The 7,415-nt window shown below is 35.2% G+C and overlaps 1 pseudogene; it reads right to left on the reverse strand.

Moving 5' to 3' along the window:
• The window catches only part of LOC102875824, a 145,142-nt pseudogene that overhangs the window by 2,952 nt on the left and 134,775 nt on the right, over positions 1-7,415 (reverse strand).

The following is a 7,415-nucleotide window of genomic DNA, read 5'->3' on the forward strand; positions in this document are numbered from 1 at the left end:
AAAAAAAAAAAAAAAGTATTGCCACTTCAAGCTTGAATTTGTTCTTCAGTTCCTTCAGCTTAAGAAATGCTGGACAAATTAGTACCTTTTGCTTTTCTCACTCCAGCTCCTTGCACATTTCATTATAATATTTTACTTTGTCTTTCTGTGCTTCCTTTTGAAATTTCTGTTCGACTCCTTGACTTCTTGATTTATTCCCTTTTCTTCTCTGTATTTAGTGAAATATTCAGACTCTTGTTACGCCCATCTTGGTCTTTTATTTCTCTTCTGTCTTTGCAGTAACTTTTTGAGATATTTGTGAATGATATTCTTAATATTCTTGATCCTCCCACAGCTAATGTATAACGAATGATCTTTGTTCATTAGTGCTCAATGCTTCAAACCTGTTCCTGAGATTGTCTTTAAATTCTGGTGGGATATACTTGAGCTCAAACTTTGGTTTTGTGGGTTTGATTTTATTTTCTTTAGCTTTAGTTTGAACTTTCTCATGAGTAATTGATGATCTGTTCTACAATCAGCACCAGGCCTAGTTTTCACAGCTAATACTGAGCTTCTCCAGCGATATCTACTGCAGATGTGATCACTCTGATTCCTGAGTAGATCATCAGGTGATATCTATATGTATAGTTGCCATTTATGTTTCTCATAAAATGTGTTTGCAAAGAACAGGTCATTGATTGTACAGAATTTTACCATTCTGTGTCTAGCCTCATTTCTGTCAACGTGTCCATACTTTCCAACTACTTATCCTTCTTCCCTATTTCCAATTTTTGCATTCCAGTCACCCATTATTATCAAAGTGTCTTGGTCGCTTGTTTGCTTGATTTTCATCTGCTAAAGTTGTTAGAAGTTGTCTACTTTCTCCTATTTGGCCCTGGTTGTTGATGCATATACTTGAGTGATAGTGGTATTAAAAAGTCTCCCTTGTATGTGTACAGATATTATCCTGTCACTCACAACATTGTATTTCATGTTGGATCTAGAAATGGTCTTTTTAACTATAAAAGCAATTCCATCTTCCCTCACCTTTTCATTCCCAGCATAGTAGATCATATAATTGTCTGAGTATAAATGTCCCATGCCAAATATTTCCTTTTGCCAATGCCCACTATGTCCATATTTATGTGCTTCATTTATTTCTTAATAATCTCCAATTTTTCTACATTCATAATTTTCATGTTCCATGGTCCAAGCTGTAATATTTGTTTGCAACTGTTCATCCTTCTCTGCAATTCCAGAAAACATGTTCTGCCTTTGGTGCACTATCTGCTAATATACTCTAAATGTGCTAAATTGTACATAGGGTTTTCTGAGAACTGTTATTTCAAGAGTGGAGGGCTAGTCCTTTTTCCTCATATCTCTTAATTTGGATGCTCTACACTAAAGCAATATTTTACAAGCAAAAAATATTCCTTAAGAGTAGATGAGAAATTTCTCTAATTATTCAGGTAACTTGTTGGTCATTAGGTGCATGTGTCTTGTTCTCACCCCCACCTCTGCTCTGCCAGCATGCAACTCATTTCCCTCTCCTTGCTTTTCCAACAGCTCACACCCCTCGTGCTAGCCAATCCTGGTTTGATCATTCAGAACTCCACTATTTCTCATGTTGGTATTACTGCACTGTGTGAGTGAGAAGGCTTCCTGATGACATCATCTTTGCTAAAGTTTGTGGTCTTCCTTTGTATCAGAAGAGGCACAAGATAGTTAAACTAAAACTTTACACTCAATGCCACTGTCTTAGAATAAACATATGACTGACCCTTTAGGAGATTTTTCAAGGCTGTTCATGTTTCTACCTTGGAGCAACTGTGGATTTGAATTATCAGATAAGTGGTCTTCAGATTAGTAGCGCAAATCCCTGTAGGCTACGCCACTGCCACTGGAGCTCCCTTCTTTAATAATATTCAATTTAAATTAAATAAGCACTTTGCAGCTAGTGGTTAAAAGGGAATTTTAAAGGATGTAGTGTCAGAAGATGAAAACTTCTCATGATTCAAGAAATATATTATGATGCTTAACTGTTAAGATAAACTGGCCTCAATTCTGAATTCCTCTTGTCTGGGCAATATTTTGCTCCAGATTATACTGACCATCACACTTCAGTGCACTGCCATAAGAGGTTTTAGAAAGCCTTATCAGCTCATGCCCAACATTTTCTTTATCAAATCTTTTATACAATAGTTTTTTTCTAGTTTGCTAACTAAATGACTAGGTAGCTTTGGTGACTTACTGGTAAGGAGCTATGATGAAAATCTAAAAGTATGTCATTCAAATTCACCAGCTGCTCCCTTGGACAAATATACACAATCTTTTCTTGTATGACTTATTTCCTCTTAGGGAGGATAGAAGGAGAATTGATGCCTTTGAGCTGTGATGCTGGAGAAGAGGGTACTATGGACTGCTAGGGAAGCAAACAGATTAATCCTGGATAGGGTTAAACTGTGACGCTCCTGGACACAAGGATTCTGAACCTTCGTCTGACAAACTTTGGTCATGTTGTAAAGAGGGACCCATCCTTGAAGAGTGACATCATGCTTTATAGGGTGAAGGGACAGCACAGGAAGGGAAGGCCCTCTATGAGGTGAATTGATTCAGTGACTGGGATAATCGGAATGGGTGCATCGGAAAACAGGACAGAGCTGAGTTTAGGGTTGTTGTACATAGGGTTGCTATGAGTCACAAGTGACTCAATGGCACATAACAACAACAACAACAACAACAACAACAACAAACCACCTGGAGTTTCATCCATGAGTTAGTTATGACTTGACAGTATTAACAACAACAACAACAATAAACTGTCTAGAAAACAGCCAGAAGTCAAGTTGACATTACCTTGGAGGCTAAGTTATCACTCTCAGTCTTACCTCTAGGTCTTATTTGAGTTGTGGTGTTGGAGAAGAGTATAGAACATTCATGGATTGCCAAAAGAACAAACAGGTTTGTACTTGAAATGGCAAAACCAAGTTGCTTGTTTTGGGAGACAAGGATTTTGAAGCTCTGTAAGACATACTTGGGCCTGTTGCCTAAAGGCAACATGAAGGACCTGTCCATGTAGAAGGACATTATGCTTGGAAGGATGAAAGGACAATGAAAGAGCAGAAGACTGTAGAGGAGGTCTCATTGACACAGTTAATGGGCTAATATGGCTAAGTGTCTTGGAGACACTGAGATTGATTCAGAATAGCTTAAAGTTCAGAGCTACTGTGCATAGTAGGGTCACTGTGAATTACAAGGGACTAAATTGCACATAACAGTAACGTATGTTATCAAACCTCAAGATAATTAAAATATGAAATGTTTTGGGAATATTTCTTTCAGTTGAGTATATCTGAATTTATTGAAATAGTCATCTTTTATAAACTTTTATATATAAACTTTGTTTTGCTAACTTTTTTGGTAGAACTGAATCATACATTCCAAAGAAATAAAGTTAATAATAAAATTAACAGCTAAGTCTTAGCTCTAACCATCTAACTATAACGTCTGGAAGGCATATTGCCTTCCTCTTCAAAAGATTTTTTTGTTCTTTGTGGAATAATGCCAACTGTCAAAGAGATGTATGTTGATGTTTCTTAGTATATAACCCACTTCTAACTGTAAATCATAGTAATATTACCTTTTACTTTCCCCCAGTCCTGCAATACTGCTTTTGGTTATGATGCCATTCTATACAGGATTTGACAAACTTCAAATAATTTTAATGAAGCAATAATTTCACTCTGGGAATGTAGAACTCATGAAGGGGAAGAAAGCCTAGTATTGTATTAATGTTATTTACAATGTATATAATAAACTTGGCTAATAAAGCTAACTTAAATATGTTGTTGTTATGTGCCGCGGGTCGCTTGCAACTCATAGCGACCCTATGTACAACAGCCCTAAACTCTGCTCTGTCGTGTGTCAATAGCACTGTCTCTGACACGCCCATCCCGATTACCCCAGTCACTGAATCAAACCACCTCATAGAGGGCCTTCCCCTCCTGCTCTGTCCCTCCACTCTCCCAAGCACGATATCCCTATCTAAGGACCGGTCCCATCTTGTAACATGTGCAAAGTATGTCAGACGAAACCTCAGAATCTTTGCCTCCAAGGAGCAGCCCAGTTTATCCCTCTCCAGGATGAATCTGTTTGTTTTCTTGGCAGTCCATGGTACAATCAATACTCTTCTCCAGCACCACAGCTCAAAGGCATCAATTCTCCTTCTATCTTTCCTAGTCATTGTCTAACTCTCTGATGCATAGCAAGTGATTGCAAAGACCATGGCCTGTATCAGATTCACCTTAGTCTCCAGAGTGACATACATGACTTTATTTTTGTTAATGTTATTCGTATTCCAAAACTTATTTTCAAGTCTACTTTCTCTCTTCCTTTGAATCAAAAATTAATATAACTAATCTTCCCTCTGAAAAAAATAAGGAGACATGCTGCAAATGTGGAAAAGTCTGCCTTTGTGCATAACTTTGAATTTCCTAAGAATACTGTTAATCCTGATATGCTAAAAATAACTTTTGTACTATATCTAATTTTATGTTAAGTTTGTGATTTCTTTCTCTCAGTTATTACACACCTATTGTATTAATGGTCATGATGAGATTTAAGCAAAATTGTATTTGATAATATATGGTGAAAATGCAATCTATACAGAGTACTTCGCAACTACAAGGAGATAATTATTTTTTAACCTATCCTGCCTGGTTTAAATACAGCCTATTAAACTGTGTAGGGCATAATTAGTGTAAAGAAAGAAAAAGAAGTACAGGAATACTATTGTTAAAGAAGAGTAATAAATTGAAATACAGGACAATAGAGATATTATTTTTATAATCTTTCTCTTCATGATTCCTTTTTTGTTAAAAAAGAGAAAATGGCTATAGAAAACCCAAATTAAAGTAATATATTTTGAATTTCAAGATAATAGCACCAAATGTTTAGTGTTTTGAACTCTCTATCAAGAGAATTTCTTAAATTAAGGAATTTGGCATCATATTATTTGAAATCTAAAAAAGTCAAGTATAGCCCATATTTAAATAAAGATTAAATATTCTAATATCATTCAATAATTTTACATTTGGCCAAATAAGTCATTAAATGTCTCACGCTATTAGGATGAAATACCTTAGCAGCTATATCACAGAAAGCACCATATAAGCTAACTGAAATTTTGATTTTCATACATGAAGGTTAACATAAATTAGAGAGAATTTTCTTTCTACCAGTGATTCTACTCTAATATTAACTTCCCTTGACTTAAAAACAATACTGTAGATCATCAAATAATCTACTGATATGTCTATTTTAACATAAAATATCCAAAATATGAAGAGAAATTTACTTTTAGAACATCAATTTATTATAATTAAGAAATATACTAAAGCATTGGTTTTGACATATGATAAGTTTGAAAAGCGACTTTTAAATTCTTCTAAATTCAGGGGCTCAGGTGCATTCTTTGAAATGTCATTTTTCTCAGGTCATAATTCATTGCTTTATCACAATTCAAAGAATATAAAGGTCTGTCTTATTAACCTTTGACTCTTTACCAACATTTGCTCTGGATAAAGATATAGGAAAATAATTAATTATTGTTACTCAAGTATTAATTATTATTTATAAGTAAGCATGAATAATTTTTTATTTTTATTATGAATTTATTATTATACTTACTATTATATATAAAGAACTAATTTTCACATGTACTAATAATGTTGGACTACAGTTCATTTAGAGTTCTCTAGCACAATAAAGTTAATGAAATAAATATCTAAAAAGATACACATAATAACCATAGTCTAGGAACAAGATGGAAAATTCTCATAGTCTTGAGTCCAAAAGTAAGTCAATTGGTGGAGAAGAGAAAGGAATTCTGGCAAAATGTTCATTGACAGTATTTAGGCATATATATCCTCAGAGAAGACTTTAGGTTTGTTTCACTGCCTAGAATTCATTAGAAATCTATCTTTTCATGAAGGGTAATCTCATTTACTTAAGAATAATATGAGTCCATCTATGTCTCAATGGCTTAACAGGAGCAAACAACAGTTTAAGGTTGCAGTCTGTGGGAAATGACATCATGCTGAGAGAAGTGGAAGGTTAGAGAAGAAAAAGATCTTTAACAGGATGAATCCTGTCTCAGATTGTAGGGATGGGGTGGGATAGGGCAAGGTTTAGATCTGTTGTGCATAGAATTGCTGTGAGTCATAGAGCTCTGTTGGTCTAGTGGATTGAAAGTTATGCTACCAAGCCAAAAGTGGTGTGATTTTAATCTGTGGCTCTCAGGCCTGGTTCTAATTATTTTTGGTCAAACATTCTTCTAAGTGCTATAACATTAGTCTGTCAATTTGTTGTACAGAGGTAACCTGTGGTTGTTGTGATGCTAAACACTGTGACACAAATGTGATAATGTTACTCACTGGGATGGAGGGGGGTGGGTGGGGTGTCAGTGTTTGGTGGAGCTCCCAGATTAAAATAGGTTTGGAAGCAAGAATGGCATTCACTTCTGATATAGCTTGCCTCCAGAAACTCTATGAACTTAGAGAAACAATGAAAGTTATACAAGTGTCAGGTCTTTAATTCATAGGATCATCTACAGCTCAGAGGCACTTAACAACACTACCAACACATTTATTTAAAAAGTTCTTGATTCATTTTCTCAGCACAAAGATTGAATTGGTATGGAATGAACATACAGTGCTGAAACACACTTTTCTTAATTTTAAACCATTCAGTTTCCCTGCTCTATTCTCACAAAAGCCTCTTGGTCTAGGTCTAGGTTTCTCATGAGTATAAATAAGTGTTCTGAAATTCCCATTCTTCTTACTGCTAACCATAATTTGTTATGATGCACACAGCAAAATGCCTTTGCATAGTCAATAATGCCAAGTCAACATTCTTCTGGTTTTCTCTACTTTTGGCTAGAGTCCATCTGACATCATCATTATTATCCCTTGTGCCATGACCTATGCTAAACCTAGTTTGAACTTCTGATGATTTTTTTGTGCGTACTATTCCAGTTTTTAATGATCTTTAGCAGTATTTTGTGTGCATATGATATTAATGATATTGTTACAAAAAGTCCAAATTCTGTTGGATCACCTTTCTTGATAATGGGGACAAACATGAAAAATGCGTAAAAACAGTGAGTGCTTGTAGCCTAGTGGTAAGAAACTCCATTGAAATACCAAAGACATGGGATTTGAATCCACCAGTTACTCCACGGGAGAAGAATGGGATATTCCCTCTTGTGCAAATTATTACCTCTGGACACCTCCAGATAGCCATACTGTCCTCCAAATTTCCTGGCATAGACTGGTAAACATACCTAGAGATGCATCTTTTAGTTGAAATATATAATTTTTTTTTTTAATTTAGGTTGTTTATTTTTCATTTCAATGAACATCTACAGAGATTTTGGG

The sequence above is a fragment of the Elephantulus edwardii genome, unplaced genomic scaffold, assembly GCF_000299155.1.
Source record: "Elephantulus edwardii isolate Elephantulus edwardi_28Jun2011 unplaced genomic scaffold, EleEdw1.0 scaffold00123, whole genome shotgun sequence".
NCBI classification, from domain to species: Eukaryota; Metazoa; Chordata; class Mammalia; order Macroscelidea; family Macroscelididae; genus Elephantulus; species Elephantulus edwardii.